The sequence below is a fragment of the Ptiloglossa arizonensis genome, chromosome 2 (genome assembly GCF_051014685.1).
Source record: "Ptiloglossa arizonensis isolate GNS036 chromosome 2, iyPtiAriz1_principal, whole genome shotgun sequence".
Classification (NCBI taxonomy): domain Eukaryota; kingdom Metazoa; phylum Arthropoda; class Insecta; order Hymenoptera; family Colletidae; genus Ptiloglossa; species Ptiloglossa arizonensis.
This window is the reverse complement of record NC_135049.1, coordinates 26,015,759-26,039,103: the sequence shown is the minus strand read 5'-3', so window position 1 is coordinate 26,039,103 and position 23,345 is coordinate 26,015,759. Positions and strand designations below refer to the sequence as shown.

The following is a 23,345-nucleotide window of genomic DNA, read 5'->3' as shown; positions in this document are numbered from 1 at the left end:
TCGACGATCGCAGACACGCGAACGGGAAAAAAAGGCCCGCGCGGTCCGCGAACCGGGCCTCGGAAAGCTCCCGGAGGATCCTGTCGCCGACCGTCATGCCTGAAATCGAAACGGCCTTCTCCGGTCTGGGAGGTCTTGAAAACGAATCGCCGGCATTTCCAAGATCGGTAACTCGATCCTCGATCTCCTTAGAAGGCCCAGTTATCGGCCTCCGATCGATCCCCCGATCGCTACCTCGCGGCTAATAGCTACGATTCGGTCGCCGAAAGGAAACGGAACGACTTTCCTTCGCGTTTCGATGCGAGTTTCTCGTTCACCCCTGTTCTCTGCCCGATAAAAGCCGAGCTATCGAAAAATAACCTACCGGACGCGTCCTCGGACCGTTTCGCGATCTCGCGGGTACCTTTTATCGGCGAGCAATACCGGTAATTGCAGTTTCTTTCGTTTCTGACCTTGCACGACCTTGATCGTAACACACGTTTGAATTTCACTCGACGCGTACAATTTCTGCGCGGTGCACCGTTTCGAAAATCGAAGATCGCTCACGTTTCTCGATAACGATCGTAAGCAGATCATTTTTTCGAAAGTTCTCGCGTCCAAACAGAAGCGAGGGACTCCCTACGAGAACGACCTAGCAACATTTTACGACATCCTTTGTCCGCCTTTGCCACTCACCGTCGACGTGCTCGCTCTCGTCTTCGAGTTGTGCATCGTTCGAACGCAAACTGGTTACAGTGACGTCTCGCGTACGTCACGATGTCTTGCTCGTGCAATGTCACGAAGTCGTAGCCAACCGCTCGTTTCCAATACCGTATTTCACATCGGATATTCTTTCGTTTCGAGCAGTAGTTTCTCTCGTCGCGTAACCTCCAGACGAAATTCCAAAAAGTTCCAAATCATTGATCCGATTTCTAGCCACGGGAGACCATTGAAAAATAACCGATTCTCGGTATACCCGAGTCGGGCCTTCTTTCGCGCCTTTTTCGAACAAAGGGACAAGAACCGGGAGGAGCGCTGGACGAGCGGAGAACTCTGTAGTTTCATCGTGGAAGAAACAAACTATCGCCTGGTGGACAATTACGTATCGTGGTTGCACTTTCTTTCTCTTCGATACTCGACGGATCTACTTTTTCCCTGGAGGATCGACCCAGTTGGACGCGTTTCCCGCTTTTTTTCGAGGAACGTAATCGGGTCATGGCCGTTCGTTCGTTCGTTCGACGATCGGTTCGCGTCGCTCTTCCCCGCGCATGGAAATCGAGAAAATTGCCCCGGCAAAGGCCAGCACCGGCTAGAGAAAAGTTTGTACAGTTATTACACCGTTCGCCGGAGAGAACGATCGGCAAAGGATCGTGATCTTTGACACGCAACTTTTTCCGTCTACCGCGCGTGAATGGTGATACATCGGAGGAAGAAGCGCGGCGTCCATTCTTCGTCGCTTCTTTAACGATCCGTACCGTGTTGCGTACGTTATTCCCTCGTAAACGTCATTCGCCGTGGAAAGCTTTTCCGATAAAAACCCGCCGTTAGGATTTCAAAGACCGAGAGGCATCTTCTTAAACGACGAACCACGGATACCCGATGATTCCGTAAAAACTGTTCCTCGAGATTCGAAGAACCATTACGCCGCGGACAAAAAGCTCGAAACGATAATAATAATAATAATAATAATAATAACGACTTTATTGCCGCGCGTAAGATTGCGCAATACAGAGGGTGGTGTAAAGGCCGAGGCTCGATCGAGCCGCTATTAAGCCTAACCTACATACGACAGAGCGAATACAATGAAAGAAGCGTGTGCTGCGATCGGTACGGTGTACACGATTCGGCGATGCAACGACCGCAATACCGCATTACCGTAAATGGACTTGGAGCACCTGTTGTAATTTCAAGGAGGAGACTCCAGCGAAACGTCGCGATTAAATATAATTTTCGGCTAGTTTTCCAGAACGTGGAACCTCGACTATGCTTTTCATCGCTTTCTGTATAAATATTCTTTAACGTTCCGAGATGTATGGCTCGGAAAATACACGTTCGTAAAAACTAACGATGTTGCAAACGTTCGGATAGATCACTGTACTGCTCGTAGCGCGCGCAAGGCAAACTCAGTCTTAACGTTTCTTTGGAAAGAGAATGAAAAGTCGATATTTCTCCCCTAGAAGACACTGACTTCGATATCGAACAATCGTTGCGTCCCGAGTCGTTCGAATCGTTCGTACGCGTGTTACCATGGAGAAGAATTCCTCTTTCGAAGAAACGAGGGTGTACTCTCGCGTCCATCGTAATTATTTCGGGTGGCCTTCGCGGGACTCTGGTAAATAATACGTTCGCGTCACCGAAAATATTTTCAACCGTTCTCGCGGGCTCGAGTGGATTTTCGGAGATTTCGAGACGGAAAGCTTTACCCTCGCGGCGATATCTCGCGGTGACCTCTTCTCGCGGTGGATTTCTACGTCTCTGTAGTTCACGCGGCTGTTCCCCCAGCCAAATATGGCGGATACCGGTCGAACCACTCGCGCGGTGCACGCGTGTCACCGTGAATGCGTGGGCACGCGTGGCCTGTGCGTGTGGAGACGAAGAACAGACAGGAGCACCCACGGGCGAATTCCTCGCGTCGACGATCGTCTCTCGATGCCGTATAAGCTTCTTCGTGGCAACGATCGCCGTAAAAATCGCCCACCGGTACCGCGCCTCCGTTTTAGGCCGCGAATATCTTCTCGGGAGACCGTCCACGATCACGGGACCCCGTACACTTTTTTCTTTCCGGCGGAGGCGTACCGGATTCGTCGAGGTTCCGCTATTTTACGATCCACGGGAGCGGTGTTCGTCCATCGAGCGATTTTCGTCGGATATCCGGAAGAGAACACGGTAGTCGATCGTTCGATCTAACGGGGACGAAGAGTCCATTGGAAAATCAAAGGGTTGAAAAATCGAAGATCTTAGAATCGGTGGGTACGTAGAAATACATTGGCCCAACGTGTACCATTTTTAAGGCAAGCGTGCCTTGTTCAATGTACGTTTAAACGACAAATTTCACGGATATTTTACTAGTTGAATTTCAAGTAGAAACGTGACTGTGAACGGTTTCTGATTTTCCCGATTACGGACAAACTATCGTTCTCATCTTTTAGCCAAAGGAGGAGGAGTTGATGACTCGACTACAAGGACTAATGCTTCGGGACGACACAAAAGAGAAAGCGTTCGAAACGTTGACAAAAACAACCGAGTCGAGATAAACACATAGTCATCCAACGGTTGTTCCAAGCGTTCCAGGAAAGATTCCTTAAATTTCTCAATACGACAGCAGCTTCTTTCGAGGAGACGTTCCAACGTTCTACTGTGGAATCGCGAGAATTTTCCAAACAATAATTTTCGCGTTTCGTTCGAAATACAGGAATCTCCGATAACCTCGCCGCTCGCGGTACATTTGCAAAAGTGTAACGAATGATATTAGATCCCTGTGCAAGTTCTGTTCGTATCAACGGACAATCGGTGCATATTTTAACGCCGGAACCACCAATGGCGAACGTAGTCCTATTAGTGTCGGACGTATCCTCGAAATTATTTAGACGTTGAAAGAGCGAATTAATTAACGAATATTAGTTCTCCGTTTGAATGTTCCTCACCGTAGAAAAGCACCGTTGATGTTTAACTCGATTTTAAAAAGAAATCCAGAACGGGCCAAATCGACTCCTTTGACGATTCCAACGCCCATGTAAGCGCGCGTTCTGTTCAAACATTAATTCTACGGTAGATGTACGCTAACCGGCAAAATTTATGCAACGACCCGATGTAAAAATGTTCAACGTTCGTTATTAGACTCGGTTCAAGCGTTCTCTGTATTTGACCGAGCAAGTGGTATTTACAACGAATCGCTCGGTTCACGGTGCGCAGTCTTCGGTGTTTTTTTCCACGGTCGTGGCTCGATTTTCTCAGTCTCGCAGAGAGGCTTTAAAAGTGAAACACATTAGAGGAGTTCAGTAGTTCGGCTTCAAGGATTTCCACCTACCGGATCTACGCATCTGGGACGCAATTTCAAGCCGGTCTCGCGTTGCTCGCAAAGTAGCAATCTCTAACGAAACGGCGTATAATCGACTCACCAGCGAATCGTCGTATCTCTGTCATCGACTCGGTACGTTTCATCGCGATGTCGTTCGTCGCCAATTTCTTCCGCGTCTGTTCCATCGGCGGGTTCGATCGATCGTCTTTTACCTTCGATCTGTCCCGTAACGAACTTTCCGTCCCGCTCGTTCGATCGAACGATCGCTCGTTCTCGCGATCGATAACGATCGACCGAATGCCGGGCAAACTTTGCAGCCTCGCCTCGTCATTGAGAACCACGATCGCCGCGCGTGGTCATCGATCGTTCTCGCGTCTTTCACGACGGTTCCACGATTCCTGAAAGTCGCCAGTCATCCGTAATTCATTAACAAAGACGATGGTGTTTCCATTATGGAAGACCGTCCGTCCTCGAAGAAGCGGATCGAATCGGGGCCCGCGATCGGCCGAAAGATCGAACGGAGTTTCGATACCGATCGATCGCAAAGGGAAACGACCAGCACGATATCTCCCGGGGAAATTGTCCGGATAATTCTTCGCGTTTAAAATTCTCGGCAAACGCAACCGCTCGGCACGCATTGTTACGAATGCCAACGCTTCTCGCGAAGTCGTTGATCTTCTCGGTGATTCATTTCCTGCGTTCAAACGCTTTACGATCTTTGCAATACGCGAATATGTAACATTCCTTCCTTTTTTACCGATTTCGTTCTTCTGTTTTCCATTCCATTCCTTTCTGGTTTCTTTCTTCGTTCATTCTACGTTTTAACGCCCGTATAAATTCGTTCTTTCTCTTCGACGTCTTTTGTTCTCCCTGTGGAAGAATACTCCTCGTTGACGACAGATAAGTAGATGTAACATTTTCTAAAACTAGGTTCTCCGAATTGTCTACTTTACCAATATCTCAAAAACGATCGATCGAGAGGGCGAACCGATTGAATCCAATTCGACGAATGAATTCGAGATCGATTAATATCAACGTAGCGTTTCGATGTTTCTCGCGCGCGGCGATTTTCTCGTTCGAGATTCGAGGTCCCCGCGCGTCGTTTCCCGTTTCCGCGAGAACGAAGCGGGGCTCGGTCGTTCCGTGCAACCGAGCACCGAACGACAAAGCGTTCAGGTGCTCGGCCGCCGTTACAATCGAGGAAACATTAATAAATTGATAGGGGATAGATTCGCCGCGGAGATCGCGTTAAACGTAACTTCACGGTGAGATTCGTGAAGAATTAATGCTAACGAACGCAATAATTACGCCGGTGTTCGAGAGGAAGTGCATAACGCGAACGGAACGGGCAATCTTAATGGGATAAGGGTGGAAGGACCGGTGAAAGTCCAACGGGCGGCGATTTCTTCGGGGGATTCGTTCAACGAGAGAAAAGAAATGAAACGATCGAAGAGAGAGAAAGAAAGAAAAGAATCGACGAAATAACCGCGCGAGGATTTCCTCGATCGGATAGGAGGACCCGTTGCGAGAAGAGGCGACACTGGCCGTAAAGTAACGGCAATGAAACGCACGGTTAACGAAACTGCCGGCGTTCGATCGTTTCGTATCTTCGGCATCGTATCAACGAGAGATCCGGTGGGGAGGGACGATTATAACGGTCGTTAACGAATCGCGTTTGCGCGAATTCTCGAGCGGCTCTCGAGAGCAATTAGCGCGTCGAATCGCGGATAAAATTGCAACGACACCGCGATGCGTGACTGATTCGCGCTGGACGACATTCCCTGGAGAAAAACCGGCGTCGCGAGAGACGATCGCGGCGCGATACCATCGGGTGCTCGAGGTGTATCGATACAGAAATACGTCGGAGGTTATTGCTGGCAATTAGTCCGATTGGTGAGCGTGACGGTGCCGGGTAACGAGTAACTCTCGACGAAAATTTGTACCGCAAAGTTGGCGAACGATACGCGAGACGAGCCGAGCCTCTGGATCGGTAGAGATCGACCTTGAACGATCCTAACCTCGAAAGCAGATCATCGTGCCTTTTTTTTCGCGCGTTCCGGTATTACGAGACCACGAGTCGTTGAGTAATTCTCGGTTAGACGGATCGAATGCGATTCGCGGTATCTTTCCAACTCTCTACGACGCGACTATAGTCTGCCAGGCGTATTGTTAGCTAACCGTAACCCGAGCGAATGGAAGAGGATCGAGAGTGTATTCTTCTTTCACGTTTTGGGATCGAAAGTGGATAATGTAATCTTCTTTTTGCGACGAAAGTACGAAGAGTAGTTTTTTTCGCGTATTTTCGAAGAAAATGATAATTTTCGCGTAGGAAAATGTTACCAACTGGAACACGAGTCGTTAGATTCGCATTGCTCCATGGCAGTGACTATTATACGCATTTCGTCGGTCCGAAACGAATAATTTAAAATTTCTTAATCCACGCAATTGTCTTCGTAACAGGTACGAAAAGTGTTGGAACAAGAATTACGATACGTTTATAATTATGGCACTTGCCACGAAGGAACGTTTATAGAATAAGTCCTTCAGAATAAGTAATTCAGAAGAGACCATCTTCTAAAAAGTAGTTTCGAGAAAAACTCGTTCAAAGTTCTCCACACCGATAGAAATATCCCCGTGAGAATATAAAATGTCACTTATACGCTCCAATATTCGAATCCTTATTTCGAATTTTGGTATCGAGTAAATGTTAGTGCAACGGTTGGACGAAAATCAAAGGAAAGTTTTGTAATTTCAAGGACCGGGTGAACGATTCTACGGTAGATTGTCCGGTACGGTCGAGGCCTGGGTAAATATTTCTTTTACACCCTGTGCAACGAGTAGCAGGTACGCGGAGGCCTGGAGGAACCGAATACTTCCAGATTTACAAGCAGCGCATTTGTAAGGATTAAAAAGCCGTCTTCTTCAGGGAAGCGTGTCGAGTATGCACCGCCACGCGTTCGTTCGCTCGCTTGCTCGCTCGGTCGCTCGCTCGCGCGTTATCGCGGCTGGATCGCGCGTATAGGTTCCCAGACGCACGCGTCGTTCGTGCGTGTCTTTCGTCAGCCGCTGTACCAGAAAATTCCTCTTCTCTGCCAATGCGCTCTTCGATCGTTAGTCCGGCTATCAGACGCAATAAATCTGGCCTTCGCGTACTATTCGCGCTCCGCCGCGAACAGTTTACTTATACCTCGCAATAATTGCACGTTACGGTGTACCGGTAACGACACGGCTCGAATTAAAAATAAATTAACGACGCGCAAAACGCCGAGCAATTTTCACCGCCGTGACGATCGTTTCGTGAAAATAAGCAGCTTCTGGGCGAAACGTGGTATTTACGATCGACTTAATCGCATTAAGTCGTTACGCGATTCTTTGTTGGCGTTCGACTTTCTTTCCACTCGGTTCGAACAGTGGTCTCTCGAAATTCGTTCGTTACGGTTCAAGCTGGCTTAACGAGGATTTATTTCGGGGAACGCGGAGGTCGATGGAATCCAGTCGAGACGTATACTTTTCGTTCGAGTTTAGGAGACCGGCTCGCTTTGTAGCGAATGTAAGTGTTCGTCGTCGCGGTGGTTGGAGCTTGCTTCGTAACGAATATAATTATTCGTCGTGGTAGAACGAACGATCGATTTTTCGAAACGTTCTCGATCCTAGCTTTCGGCTATTCTTCGGTTTACAGTAACGAAAAGTTTGCATGGAAATAGAATCTCTTATGATTTCTAAATAGTAATTCGATAAGTACAATAACTGAAAGATCTCCTTGTTTGATAAAACGAGCGTACAAAAATTAATGCCAAAATCAATGAGAAATTCTGAGTTTATCTTATCCGTTCGTCCATTTTGGAGTAACCGAGTATTTCCAGTTTCGTGGAATCGTCGTGGCTTTGTCTCGGTCGATATGTTCGACAAACACGGGTCTACGTCGCGGTACGTGTTTTCCGTAGAAGATAAACAGAAGTAGACCATCTGGGAAGAACGAAGGTACAGCTCGGTTTACTTCTTTCCTTTGAACTGTCTTTCTTATCTAATAGCGAGTAACGCGACATCGCGTGGTCGTTCCATCTTGGTGTTTTCCCAACGATCGCTAATTAAACCGTAGGCTCGTGTAATTTTTCACGGAATCTGAAAAGGAGGTATCGGATTTCCGCGAGCAGTGAATAATTTCGGAGTGACAAGAATCAGGTTGTCGTAATTTCCAGCGGGATCCAGGAGCTCCGATGTTATTTCCCCTCGGGAGACGCCCGAGAATCAACGAGGGAAGGACGAACTCTCGAGGAAACAATTAAATCCCTTGATCAGATAAGCGCGCGAGTATCCTCTGGAAAATGTATTCCGCGCTCGGGTCGAGAGCTACAAAGTCTGGATAACAAACCGTGCCGGAAGTCGCCCGGAGATAGATCCAGCCCGATTCGATATCTCGAACGGCGACAGTACGAGGAAGTCCCTTTGAACGACCAGGGATTATCGTCCCTCGAATAATTTCTCCATAAATTATCACGCTGCGTCTAACGCGATACGTTCTCGTTCTACTTTCGATACATTCGCCACGCCCGCAACGCGCGATTTATCAGAAAATCGCGATTACCGGGAAAGTTATCGCCCCGTCGTGGACGATACGCCACGTTCACTCGAGAATATCGATTCCTTCCTTTTGCGATTGGATTCTTCTTCGAGCGTTACGTTCCAGTGGAAGAAATTCGTTCGCGTTCGAACGGATCTGAATGAGAGAAAAATTGCGCGAAAAATACGTGTTTACGGTCAATCGAAAGGTATTACTTTCGAAAGATCTCTGGAACGAGTGTTCGAAAAAAAAAAGAAAAAGGTTCACCGGCACGCGAATAGGGCGAGAACGATAAAATCTCGTTCGACTGCTTTAGCGAGAGATCAAGGTCCTGGAAATTGCTGTCCTCGGAGATTGTTCTCTTTTTCCAAACACGCGCATTTTAACATCTCGATGTTTTAGTTTCCAACGAGATATCGTAAAATTTACAGTTCCGCGATGCGTATTCGAGTTAAAGCTAACAGTCGCGATACTCGATCGGCCTAGAAAATAGTTCTTAACCAGACTCGAACGAATTGCAAGTAACACGGACTTTAGTCTCGACCAGTTCTGCGTTAACACCGGTTCGACGCAGTAAGTTTTGTAACAGTATTTGTAACTCGGTTCCTCGAGTGAGCATTGTACCGTAATTTATCGAACATTGGCGATTTTGAACACTCTTTGGAAACGTATCAAAAGTAACTTTCGTTTTATAAAAGTAAAGGTAAGCGAGATAGCATTCGCGACTACCGTTTCAGCGCTTCCTACAACCCCTCCACCGTCCCGAAAGAAATAGCTTATACTTTAAGGCTACTCTATGATTACGTTTCAAATTGCATCGCGATTCCTCTCACCGTTTTCCCGCGACGTGGTAACAAACACGACTGAATTTTATTTACATGTGTTTTACATGATAACACGATTACGCGATAAATAGCTTATCTTATTCCGTAATGTATGCGAAATGTAATAGCGAAGATTCAATTAAGATCGGTTCTCTAGATTTTGTATCAACTTGAAACGAATAAAGAAACAAATAAACCAAGGAACGGAAAAAAGATTTCAAGAACAGCCAAGTTAATCTGGATACTCTACGAACCAGGAATTCGCAGAGTATGAGCCGCGACTCGTTGCGTTAAACGTTAAAATGTAAGAGTAATTTAAATGTTCATCGAGAGAATTTTATATTATATCTTCTTAAGAAATTTTATGGAGCTCGTAGTGCCGCTCACCGAGAAACGTGTAACGACACAGGGCCCCACGATCGCTTCTTTCGACGTAAAGTTAACTTTTATCATTTACCGAGTCTCTTCGCAACGTATCGAACGTAAGGAATTGATTTAGAAGCACGTTCGTTCAATATTGCCAACTCAATATTACCAATACCAACGAAGATTGCTATACAGATGCAAACGTAGTTAAATCGATTTTATCGATAGAGGTAACTCGCGAGTTTCGAGCGACGAGTCGGCTCGCAAACTTCGTGCTCGCTGAAAATCCATCACGGAACTTCGAACGAAGAGGATTTCAACAACGTGGACTTGAACACGGGTAAATGTCGAAACCGCGCGCAATTTTCGCCGATCGTTTTTTCGCGAGGAACAAATGCATCGGCGAGGTCCCGTTACGCGTCGATCGTAATTAAGGAATCTCAGCTTGGACCGAAATCGTGACTGACGATGGAATACCGCGAATTCTTCCTCGAGAGGAATCGAAGCTCGTTACGTCTCGCGTACAATACACGCGAAGAATGCGGACCGAAAAAATGCGCATCGAACCGGTCACGTAACGACGCGTGTGAACGTTTTATGCGCCGGCGAGCCGAGGCGTAAAATTGTTTAAATAATCGCGCGGCGTTGATTTAATCGCGTTCCCGCGATTACCGAAAATGCGGGTAACGGTAATCGCCGGATACGCGCATAATTCGTGCACGGATCGCCGCCGTGATAAATTATTCATTCGGCGAGTGGCGAGTGCGAGCGCCCGCGCGCGATGCACCTTGCTCTTTGTCCCGGTTGCGTTTCGTGACCGGTCGCGAACCAGTGGACAACGAATGCATCGGTGTCGTTTAGACGACCGATCGTTCGACCACTGTTTCTTCGAGGCGAGAAGAAACAAATGGAATCCACGTACCACTTTGGAAAAAGTAACATCTCGACGGAAAGCGATCGCGAAAGTTAACGCATCTTGCATAATCTTCGAACCCCTTTGATCTACCTTCGAACCGACCGGTACGGACGTCTTAGAAGTCGATCGGATCGCTCGACGACCATTTCTTCTCGCGTCGAAGAAACTCGATGGAATCCACCGATTCTCTGGAAAAAGCGAAATCTCGACAAAGGACGGTTGCAAAAGTTAACGAACCTTCTATGATATTCGATCCCCTTTGGTCTACCATCGAACCGACTCGTACGAACGTCTTAGAAGTCGATCGGATCGCTCGACGACCGTTTCTTCTCGCGTCGAAGAAACCGATGGAATCCACGGATTCGCTGGAAAAAGCAAAATCTCGACAAAGGGCCGTTGCAAACCTTAACGAAGCTTGTATAATATTCGATCCCCTTTGATCTGTCCCCGAACCGACTCGATCGCTATCGCTCGACGATTTTTTTTCCACCCTCCCGCGAAAGAAAGGAATTCACGGACAATCTGGAAGAAACGTTATAGAAATCAACACTTTGGATAGCATTCGACCCTAGAGCTGTTTCATGGAGTCTGAGAGGCTCCGTTGGCAAACATTGATCCAGGTGGAAGTGTCTCCTTGATTACAAGTCGATCTTTTTCTTTTGTTACTTATCGAATTCGTCGACTTGAGTAGGTTGTTCTTTCGTACAAGATCATTTATGATCATTTATTTATTCAAAGTTTACTTAGGTTGAACGTTGTCAGGACTCTCTTCACGTATTTCGTCGATTCGGTCGTAAACACGATGCGAATTCACGCTAACGATATCGTTTTTACTCGTGTTTACAAACAGAAAACATCTGCTGCTGGCGTGTTACGGTTGCTTCGAAGTAAACAGTATTATCGTGACTGGCATTTGACCAGTCTATCGTGACTTCTTTTCGATAGCGATTTCATTCACAATGGCGGACTAAACGCCCAACGAAATTCTCCGTACGGTAGTGCACGGATAGCCTCTTGCAAATTAAGAACGATGCAAGCAGATTCTTGGATCATCTATATACAGAGCACGAAAAAAGATCCAAGACTTCGGGAGCTTATAGTACTCACCGAAGGGAGTACAAAGTATCCGATCGATATACTTTGTGTCGTACTTTTCGCAAAGAATCGTTCGATGCTCGTTTGTACATATTCGACGCAATGTTGACGCACAACTGGTAAATTCGATCCAGAGGTTGAGTTTCCCTTGTGTGGAGTTACACGGGTTTACAAGGATCGCGTACTTCTGCTCGAAACCGACACGCACGATGGGAGAAGAGGCTGGACCGGGATTCTCCCAGCTCGGTGGATCTCCACGGAGGTGTCGAGCGATACGTTACACTTGGGATCGTAAGGTCGACAATTGTTAACTGGTCGTTCCCTCTTTGTTCCGCGTTTATACGTTTCATATATCAGAATCGCGCAACACCGGGCAAGAGGGTAGGAAAAAACGTAGTTCCTCGAAGTAGATAGGATTATCGAGTGACCGCGCACTTAGCGAGAAGGTATCGGGAAGATACCAGCGAGATATCGGTGGTTGTAGCCGATGTTACAGCGAGCAGTCCCCAAGCGATCCCAGCGACCATATGCAGTCGCTTTCGAGGCGATTCCGTCGTTTCCCGCGGTCCTATCGACAGAATCGCGGTCCGCTAATGATCACCGATGATCAGTGATTTACCGCTGGCAGCCGTCGTAATCGGGCCGGTGTGTATCGCCACGGCCAAAGGAACCGGAATGAAATCACCGTTACGAAGTCTCAGCCGCTCCTGTTTTATCACTCTCGCGGCCAACCTGCCTCGCATCGATTACGAACTTTCGATCCTGTTACGTAGTGCGCTACGCCTTCCGCTCGCGTCTCGTGCTTCGCGCACGGAATGGAGAAGATTCGAAGCTTTTATTACTCCCAGACGTCCACCGTGCGATCGAAATGCAAGCCCGAGTGGAACGACGCGGTGCGATGGCCAAAGGGTAATTCCACGTGAGAAAATAAGGGATCAACGCGGTGTGCAATTTTTTCAACCGTGGCTACGTTCTCCAGAAAGTCGAGTCGTTACTTTTATTTCGATTCGTTACTGCGAGAGGACCGACTGCGTTACGAGTAGAAGACGGAGTCTTTGGAAAAACGATGCAACGGATACATCGCTCGTGTGTTTATCGTCCTTGGAAGTTTTTGCGTCGCCGATTGTAATCACAAACGATCAGAGTTTGTCAGTACGGAACGCGAGCCTGGAAAAGCTTTCTGCGTTAAAAAAACGGGATACGATCGTTTAACCATCCGCTTCGAATTGCTGTCGTACGTTTCTAATGGAAGCTCGACATCCTCGAACGAACTTCGTGTCTACCTTGCTTCAGTTCAGCGAATGCATTATTGATGTACGCTGAGATTGACGTTCAACTTCCAGAGGCTATTATCCCAATCCTTGTAAATAGTTCACAGAGTCACTTTAAACTGTCGCAGAGTTTTACCGATCAAAATTCCCGATATTTGGGATTTTTTGTCGATCTTACGGAATGTTTAATGTAATTCTTTCACGGGTGTACAAAGAGTATGTACTTTGAACAACATTTTCAATAATTTTCATAAAAAAATATTAACGTATATGGAAAATATAGACGTTATCGAGTCGCATCAATCGGATATCTCTGATTCTAAGGATCGAAATTGAATAAAATTATGATTTTGGAAATTAGACGAATATTTAAGATTTATTTGACGACAACAAGCTTTTGCGAAGTTTTCTAAAATAGTCCAAAAAAAAAAAAACCAGTACTTGGAACGATAAAGAATGTTAGCGGGAACACACGATTTAAAATTTAAATTAATCGAATAAGTAGTTTCTCAGAAAAGTTATCCAACCGTTTGAAAAACTTGTTTTATGAGACCAGATCATAACGCTTGGGTTGTAACGAGATGTGTACATAGTACATTGGAATCATACGGAGAAAATTGATCGGATAGTTTCGCACTTTAAATTTCTCGTTCGTTCGATTTTTCAAAAAATAAATTCTATTTTTTTCGCGTAGGTGGATAAGTTCTAGGAAGGGATTGAAACGAATTTTTCAAATTTGTAAGAACGTAAGTTTGGATCAGATCATCGTAGAACTTTGTTTCTTGATCGTGAAACGTAACGAGTCGATTTCGAAGAGTTCTAGAGAAATAAATATACGTTAATGGAGATGTTTTGCGCGAAAGAAAAACAAGAGTCTCGATAATACGATATGAAAAATCACTCGGAGGACTAACAATAGCGATACTCTTACCGTCCAATTGACAGCTTTCATTGTCACGTGCGTATGGCTTCGATGAAGACACGTCGCCTCTATCGAAGATTATGCATGACATGAAAATTTCTACGGACAACATGCTCGCGAGTATTCCGAGCCAAGCCGAGCATCGAGCGCAACATGCGACAAAAGATGCAAGAATACTTCACAGACGAGCAAAAATAAACGTTCCAGAGGCAGCTGAGTCTGCGAAAGGCTCGCTTTATAGTCCCGAAGTGAACGACTCGATGTACATTAAAAAAAAAAAATTTCTACGCGTTTCGACCTCGCGTCCAACTTAAAACTCGTTTCTTTCGAAACCGTGTTTCTAAAACACGTGACAGGAATATTTTGAACACGGCTGGACCGATCTGCTCGAATTTTTGCAAACTTATTCCGCGTACGAAAAATCGGCCTTCGTTGAAAGAATTTTTTTCGGAGATTCCTAAAATCGTATAAACTTCAAAAAAAAAAAAAAAATGTTAAGAAACTTCAAACCGGCCATAATCCTTCTCGAAAAATTTCGTCGATGTTCGCTCGATAGAGAGTCCCAGGCCCGGTTATTAGTATCAAGCAGTACAGTGCAAGGGTCAAGGAATGTTAGGCTCTGGAATGTTAGGTTTCGGTTGAAGAAATCCGACGGACGTGAGAATTAATCGCATCTTTTTCCAAATACATACTTCGCGCTAGGAAGCGCACACCACGCGCGACGGAACGGTTGCATTGTTACGAAGAAGATAACTCATGCTCGCGCGTGTAGATCGATGAACAACAACGCGGGGCACTTGAATCGCGTAAAGAGGCGACGCGCGAATTAGCGATTCGCCAAGTGTATTCTCGCGGCTACTAAAACGCAAAGGTTCAGCCCTTGTCCGACCTCGTATAATTTGACACATTCTTCGCGCAAACGATTACATCGTTCTGCTGTCTGCAGAGAAAGTGATCCGAGACCTAGCGACTTTTATTATTTTAACACGAATTTATACACGTTTGGTACGGTTAATGGCAAAACGCGCGAGAAAAACGTGCGATCGCATTTATTGTCACTGTGACGCGCACAATTCTCATTTATCGAATCCATCGACGCGTACTTAATTGCTTCGCGATCGTTACGCGACGATTATGCATTCAATGTGCAACCATTTCAGGATGCAGCTGGACACGTACAGCTTCGAATATGAAAATTCGATGCGACCTCGAAGAAGAGAAGAAGACGCGTTACGTTTTCTTTTCGAACGAAAATGTTTTCTCGTTTTCGACTGAACGATCGGCAAATATATTATTATTTTATTCCATCGTTTCATCGATATTGTATCGCTAAGAGTTCATTGACGCGCTCGGAGATCGTCGCGATTAATGTCGCGCGTTCCTCGCGAACGAATCGACGCCAGGATGCAGCGATTAAGTAACTCCCGTTTACGCGATTCGCGAGTTGTCAATTTGTAGAGCCGCTTCATTTGTCGGATACGGATTAGCGAGGATGTCGCGGTGACGGATGGCTCATCGGTACGTGAAACGATCGAATCTGTCGCTTTCGAGCGGAGGAGCCCGTTGCTTCCGCGAATCCGGCGAGAGTTAACTGTAAGTCCGGGTACACGATACGCGGCCTTTGCGAAAATTCGAAAAAGGTAATCGTGACTTCGGGAGCCTCGGCGCCGTGGTCTCGAGATCGTGTTGCAGTCCCACGGCGATCGCCGAGTGTCCTCTCCGTTCTAATTCCTGTGCATGGGACACTCCGATGGACAAACTACGCGAACCAACCTCGTTCTTTATTACTCGAGCACCACGAGAGTCAACTGTCGTTTCTTCGTATATTCGGGTCTACCTCGAGCCACCTGTTCGCTCTAGGGTAAAATAGATCGAGAGTGTTTCTCACCAGTGGGAACTGTGTTCAAGAGTCGCTTCGAAACACTCTCGGAAGCAATTCGCGACAGTTTTACACTCGAGCGAACTTTTGGAACCTTTCGCGATTCTTTCGAATCGGTTTCGAACGATCATAGCGCGTCGAAGAATACACGGCTTGCAACGTCTCACGGTCGTTGCATCACACACACACACACACACACATATATAGATGACGTTTACACCTGAATCCCGTAGGATCAGCGGGGGTTCGGCACCCCTGCCGACTCTATCGGGCAACACGTTAGAAGCGATCGAGCCGCGCGGACGATAGTTATATCATCTCGGTACGGTCGCGGTTGGTCGCAAATCGGACAATTTGTTTGTCGGTGGAACGAAAGGTGGTTTCGTTTCGCGAGCCACAATGTCTCTAATTGCAAGGTGCGATCGATTTCTCACGGGTTCGGTGGAGGCGCGAAAAAGGATACCACCGTGCGAAGGGCACGCCCACGTTCGAGCTTCCTGTTCGGTTTCGCTCGATTCCGCGTGGCGTTTATCGGCCGGCTTAATTGCCGGCCGTGGAAATTTCCGAGTATTTCGTTCTTCCGAAGATTAACAGTCCAACGAGCCGCCGTCTCGGTTTACAGTTAACGCCGCAACGCGCGGTGGACGGATCGCGAATGCTAATCGCGTCGTCGTACCGGATTTCCACCCTTTCGCGGCGCAGCACGGCTTACGTGGAAAACGGGGCCGAACGTTGGACCGTTCGTCGAGAATTTCGTCGTACGTTCGGAACATCGAGAGAACGCGATAAGCGTTGCATTCGAATGGACGAATCGATGAACAGTACAGGTCCGAAATTAAACGCTTTCGAACAGTCTCGAAGCGAATGGAATTAAACGCTTCGATCGAGAACGACGGGAGAAAGAATACTCTACACCCGTGTTTCGCGCGAAAAGTTGTTGTTTTTTTTTTTCAAATATTTCAAAATGTGCTTTTTGAATATACAGAGAAACGTGTATCAATACTGTATTTATCGACGACGCATCTGTAGAAAATATTGCAGTTTTCGAATGTATACGTGTAAATTTGCGAAACTTGAGACAAAAATGTACAGAAAGTATCATTTTTATCGTAGCGATAATTTCGCTTCTGTTCGCACGTGTCACGGATACGTGTATATAACGTCTTGGTGCATTTCGATGCACCGATGCACGTGTAAAAAGCGGATATCCGTGTGGGATATCCACGGTGATAAACCTTTTAACGTCGATAACCGTGTCTAAACGTAGCACTGGGGAATGGATCGAGAAGCTCCAAGAGATCTCGAAGTTGAAGGATTCGACTGTTCATCGTCGATCGCGATAAGAAGGTATTCTTCTTCGACGTATTCCGTCAAAGATAGGAGAAGTCGAGTCCACGAGGAACAGAGAACAATGCCACGATACGATCTGCTCCGGTGCTCGCGGATCGACCGTTCGTTGTTCGCTTCTTTCCGAAAAATATATATATCCAGATGTAAATATCGGCTAGAAATGTACGACGATAAATTCTTTCTACCCTCCGAACCGTTAAAAACGTGCTCTTGAAAGGGAATTCGGAAATTCGAGCATCCGTCGCAGATACGATCGTTTCGATGAATCGATGCACGGGCAAAGAATAAAAAGGGGGAGTGCGAGAAAAAAATGTTCATCCGTCCTTTGTGCTGTCTCTTCCGCGGCAATAAACCTTTTAGCGCGGACAACCGTGTGTAAACAGATTTGTACTTGCGATTTTACGAGCGTACACCGTACAAGCTCAAAGAGGACTCGAAAAGGTAAAGGATTCGACTGTTCGTCGTCGATCGCGATAAGAAAGTTATTCTTCTTCGACGTATTCCGTCGAGGACACGAACAGCACAGCGTGGGTCGCGTATTACCGCAAGATTTTAAACAACGAGGTACTTGTACGTTCGTGCCGGCCACCGTGGAAATACCGGCACACGGAAGCCGACGAAACCGTCGCCCATGAATTTCCACCGTGAATTTTCCGTTCTTCAACGCGCACGATGCGCGATCGTTGTCGTTTACGAAGATTTTTCTACGGAAGATTTACAGGAACGGTGTCTCGAAGTAGACGCTCGATAACAATAACGAACATCACGATGCGATCGATGTTCCGTTAACTTTGCAACGAACGCGTTGAATAAAAATAAAATATATTCGATTAGACGGGACTCGAAAAATATTACAGAATTCTCACTGTTGGAATTCGAAAGACGAAACATTCACAAACAACGATAACGATTTCGGATAAATCGGAGATAGCTGAGCGGTTACGAAACGAACAAATGGTAAAACAAATCCCGATAGATCGTCACCCGTATATTCGATCGAGTATCGGTGAACAGTTTCGAAGGGTACCTTTAAAAACGACTCCGTTCCGCTTCATCGAGGTCGGATACCCCGTCGAAACGAAGATTCCAAGTTCGCGGAGAATCGAGCACGATTAATACGGAAATTACCCGTACGTCTAGCTCGTTTGACAAAGAATCTCGGTTCCCCGTCTGACCGCGCTGCCCCTCGATACGAGTGTCCTTGATCCCTGGCCAGCCGAGCATCGTGATCGCAACACGCGGAACGCAGGATCGCGCGATGACGCGTAATTACGCGGCTTCGCTCTGGTCTTAACACTCGGACGGTAATGGCCTCAAATTATTGTAATCCCAACGATCGTACCGTTGCCGCAATTTACATCAATTCCACCCCGTTCCCTCGCCAACTTTACGAGACAGTCGGAGAAAAGACGCTCGGCCTGGCACGCGAGGGAGAGAGACACCGACCGGAAGCGGAGAACGCTCCGAGGAATATTCATGCAAATCCGGGTGGAATATCTCTGCTATCGACAGTGAAACCGGTCACTCGTCGACCGATTCTCTTTCTCGCGGACCTCTATCTCGATGGTCGCGTGCTCCGCGAAGCACGAGGAAACGCGAGAAATAAAGAAGGTCCTCCCGCGGTGGAGGGAGGACGAGGATGGGGACAAAGTTCAGGGTCGTGGATCCACCCGGGGATCTACGAGCACGTCTTCGCCGCACGGACGTTATCCGCGTCGGATCGCCAGGCGAAATAAAGATCGCCGCGAGGGCTCCACGCGCCGATACCGGTTCCCGAGTCACGCTCCGAGAAAGAGTGTCAAAGCGGCGTCAAACTGGCGTCGAACCGACGTCGAAGTTAACTCGCGACGCGTCGCCTCGGTCCCGATTCGAGAGCGTAATTGCATCGCGAGCGGCGAGGATCAAACTCCTCGAGGATGTCCCGTCGATAGAAACAGAAAGCGTCTCGCGATTACAAAGCGGAATACGTCGACACCGGTGCAACGAAGAAGGTCGCGGGGACACGCGCGAGGCCAGAGAGCTCGGCCCCGACCTCTTCCCAAGCTCGAGATCTTAATCTCGGATACAGACCCGAGGAGGACGAGGAGGAAACGAAACGAAACGCTTCTCGGCTCTCGGTGCTGGGTGGTGCGTGTTTCTCGGATTCAACGACCCAATGGACCGCGGATACCAGCAAGAAACCGGGAATAACAAAGAGGGGGAAGACGCGAGGGGGTCACGGACGCCGTTGGCGTCTACCGGCGTCGAACTTGCGCGGGAACGAGCCGAGTTTCGGACCGAACGATCGTTACGCGCGCGCCTGTATACTCCGAGCGGGTAACTACGCGCTTAACTGCGAAACGCGGAGTCCGATCAGCGAGGAGAGTGCGCGGGATATCGTATTCGGGGGAACGAGACGGTGAATTGATCACGATCGATCGATTTTCAATTTAAATATCCCGATACTTTTTATAAAAAATTTTTAAGTTCGAAGAACTCGAGGCAATCTTCGATTCGCATCGAAGAAAGAATTGCTTTTCCACGATTTTCGTACGTGCGATTCGTCGTTGGCTACGCGACCGCTTTGTTCGGAATATTTGTTCGATGGTTGAGCGATGAACGAAAAATACGAAATTATGATAAAGTTGCTGGTAGTACGTTACGGTGTGAGAATAAGTCGATGATATTTATGTAACGTGTCTACGTGCGTCGTGTTTACCATTTGACATCGCCGAAGGTGATAAATATAGCTCCCATTAGACTCTTACTGTTACTACTCCATTTCAAAACGCTGACCATGCTCGTCGGTGCAAGACTGACATCATTGAGCGGAGCTAAGTTGCGCAACTAACGATAGTTATCGATGCTAATAGAAGCGACACGGATTACTTTCGACGATTTCGGATGGTAAACACAACGACCGTACACGAGGTAAACAGTTATCGACTTCTTCGTATTTTATAATACGCTGAGAACAAGTTTCGAGCGATTTCGTATTCGCGTCGTTAACTTTTTAACAAAACCTTAATTCGACCGTGTAGACATTTTTTTTCTAATTTCTAGTCGTAGAACATACCGGTATCGGTCGATCGTTAAATCCCGAGACATCCCGTGTACTCTTGAACCTAAAATACTGGTTTACTCGAAGACACGTACATCGATCGTTTCGCGGAGAAAAGTGCATTGGGTTTTTCAAGGCGTTGGAAGCGGAAGAGGGGGCGAGGGGACACAGTAAGGTTTACGGAGAACACGATCCCTAGGATGACGCAGTATTTTCGAATACGGATGACGTAGCGTTTGCGAGGCAGTGATTCCGCGTACAGAAATGTTTGCGACTAAAAAAATATTTGTGAAAGACTCGTGTATAAACATGTCGCGATCGCACTGGGTTATCGATCCGAGAATCGAGCCAGCATTTATCAGCTAGGTGTCATCCGGGCGACCGATCGTGTGCTTTAAACGTTCCGAAGTTAATTGCGTCGCCAACTTTCGATGCCCAAACACACTTGGAACTGCTTCGACTGTCGTAAAATCAGTTCCGCGTCTGGAGACACTGCGTATTCGATACTTTTTATATCGGTCGGTGATCGTAAATTGGAAGACACCGTTCGACCACTTTCAAATCTCGTACGTTTCCCATTCAATAATTTTGTATCCTCTTTCTCGGTCTTCTCATTCACGTTTCCCCTACCGTAACCTTTCTCGACGCGTTGCTTTCGCTCCTTTCGAGACTCCGCATTTCTCCAAACGTCTTCTAACTCTTAAATTTTGTTCTCATCGACTCCGATTCGTCCACAGAATTGAAAGCTGGTTCGGTTCGTAGTACGCAAAATCTTTCGCGCGAGAATGAAATTCGTTCGCGGAATAATCGTATTTTCTCGCATGGTTGTTTCACCGATGGCGGAGGTACGTACCCCGTTTACAGTCGCTCGGTTCGTCTCCGCTGCAACGCCATCTAGCGTTTCGAGCTCGCGACAACTGAAAGCGCACCGCGCGACACGAACCGAGCCATATGCCTCGGGAGGCACGATTCGACGAGCGAGAACGTCGTTTACCGCCAAGCACGAACAAACGACGCGCACGGTGCGTCGTTTCGATGACACCTGGTCGTAGCGAACTGCGTCCTCGTCGAGAATAAAAGTCGCTGGTAAGTTACGGGCGTGCAGCGGAAGCGCATCGCGTCCCTCTCTCTCTCTCTCTCTCTCTCCTTACTTAAGCCTTTCGCTACTATAAACCCAACCGTACGGTCCGCGAACCATCTACGCGGTTTACGCGCAACTATTATTTACGACGTTGTCTCCCGAACGAAGCGGTGGTTTTCGAAAAGCATCGATTCTTGCCAGTAGCGAAAGGTTCGACGTAGCGGCTTCCGCTCGCGGGGACGCGACTTTAGACGGTCGTTTGGCGGACAGAAAATTTTCGATTTTCTTTCGCGTCGATCCGCGGTATTCTTACAATACTCGAAAGTACGAATTTCAATTGACGCGAATCATTACCAACCTTTAGTTACCAATAGTGGAATTATATATTTCTGTTCGTTCGTCGTGTCGGACTTGGACCGTGGTCGTTGGATTCGTTGTTTTTATAAAAATAAAACTTTGTACGAATTTAATGTTCTCTTAAATATTTTCCCGAATTGGATTAAAGTTGGTTGAGTAGTTCGACACCGCGTAGACGCAAGAAAAGACGACCGCGCGCTGACCGCGTACCTACGTATCTACGATCGAGATACAGCTGCATCGTGCTATCGATAATTCAAAATCGGATAATTTCCACCGTTCGAAACTTGTATTCTCGTATCCTTGGCAACGTTTTAAAATAAGTCGCAAATTGTACGTCCTCCGAAACGAAGATTAAGCTCGTCCCGCGGTTCGGTTCGAAGCGGAGGGAGACGCGGCTATACCCGAGCGATGAAAACGGATCCCTATCGGCGGCATAAATTACGAGGACAATGGGACGAGAGTGTCCGACGTTCGGTAGAAAAAGCCACCGGTCGCTGGTTCGCCTTTGGGGCCCCGTGGACGCGACGTTGAAGAACCGAAACAGGAAGTCGTCCGACGCGGCTGACAGCGGGGTAAATAAATGACACCGCGAAGGGACACACGGGCCCCGAGAGGTGGGGGAAAGGGAAAGGGAAAGGGAAAGGGACGAAGAGAGAGAGAGAGAGAGAGTTAGAGAATGGGAGGTGCAGGATCTCTCGCGGCGACCGGCGACTTCGGAGCGACGCGACGCCGCGGATCAAAACACAAAGAGGCGAACGGTAACAGACGAAGGAACGAGAATCAGCGCGAGCCAGAGGAAGAAAACGAAGCGAACGCGGACGATTCTCGACATGGCGGTCGGGCCGGGAATCTTTGAACCTGGTACCCGGTGCAAATAAACGAACCGGGGCAAAAACCTAGCGGATGTCGAAAATGGAAAAAAGAGAAGGACGAAAGGAGAGGAACGAACGAAAGAGGAGGGAGAGATGTTTAAGGTCACGGACCTTCGCGGGGAGATCGTCGTAGGATCGCACAGGTGGTGATGGTGGTGGTGGTGGTGGTGGTGCTACCTAGAAGAGCGTTTAAACTTGCTAATGGAAAAGACCGCCGGTCCCCGGGGCTATTTGAAAGCGACACGCCGCGCGGTCACGTAATTTACGCGTTTACCGCGCGCTGATGGACACGCGGAACCCGTGGATCCGCGCTGAGACACGAGCGGCGCGGGTGACGTTACACGGGGCCCACCGATATCGATCGCGCCGGCTCACGGATGACAAATGGGAGGGGAAACGACGGGAATCATCATCGAGGAGACCTCGCGACGCGACGGTACTCGTTAACGAATCGGCGAGGTCGCGAACGGAAGTGGTTACGTCGCGGAGGATGTTCCTCCCACTTTGAATCGATCCGTGACTCTCGATTTTATCCTCCGGTCGACGAAACCGTTTGTTTGGCTTTGCAGCTGACGTTCGCGACGCGTTACCCGTACCCGTCAGTTGCGTCAAAGGTGTCGCCAATGCGTGGAACTCGAGTTTCCGACTCTGCGACGCGACCAGACGAGTAACATTGTAATACGTCCGGTGGAATCTATCGCGATTGTTTCAACCGTAGAGAAACGATACGTTACGAGGATGCGATGGGTCGAAGTACACTCGAGGAACGCCCCGGGGTTAACGAGAGATTGTAAGCGCGCACCTAGGATCT

General features: G+C 47.7%; 1 protein-coding gene across 2 annotated transcripts in view; it reads left to right on the top strand.

The window, feature by feature from the left end:
* Qsm (Zona pelucida superfamily protein qsm) overlaps window positions 1–23,345 on the top strand; it is a 41,342-nt gene that overhangs the window by 6,747 nt on the left and 11,250 nt on the right. The window contains exon 1 of one of the 2 annotated variants that reach the window (XM_076327760.1): window positions 19,962–20,091. The exons of the other annotated variant lie outside the window; for it this stretch is intronic. The gene's annotated coding sequence lies outside the window, so the exon portion shown is untranslated. Of the gene's footprint in view, window positions 1–19,961; window positions 20,092–23,345 lie in introns of those variants that run through there. 2 annotated transcript variants of the gene reach the window in all.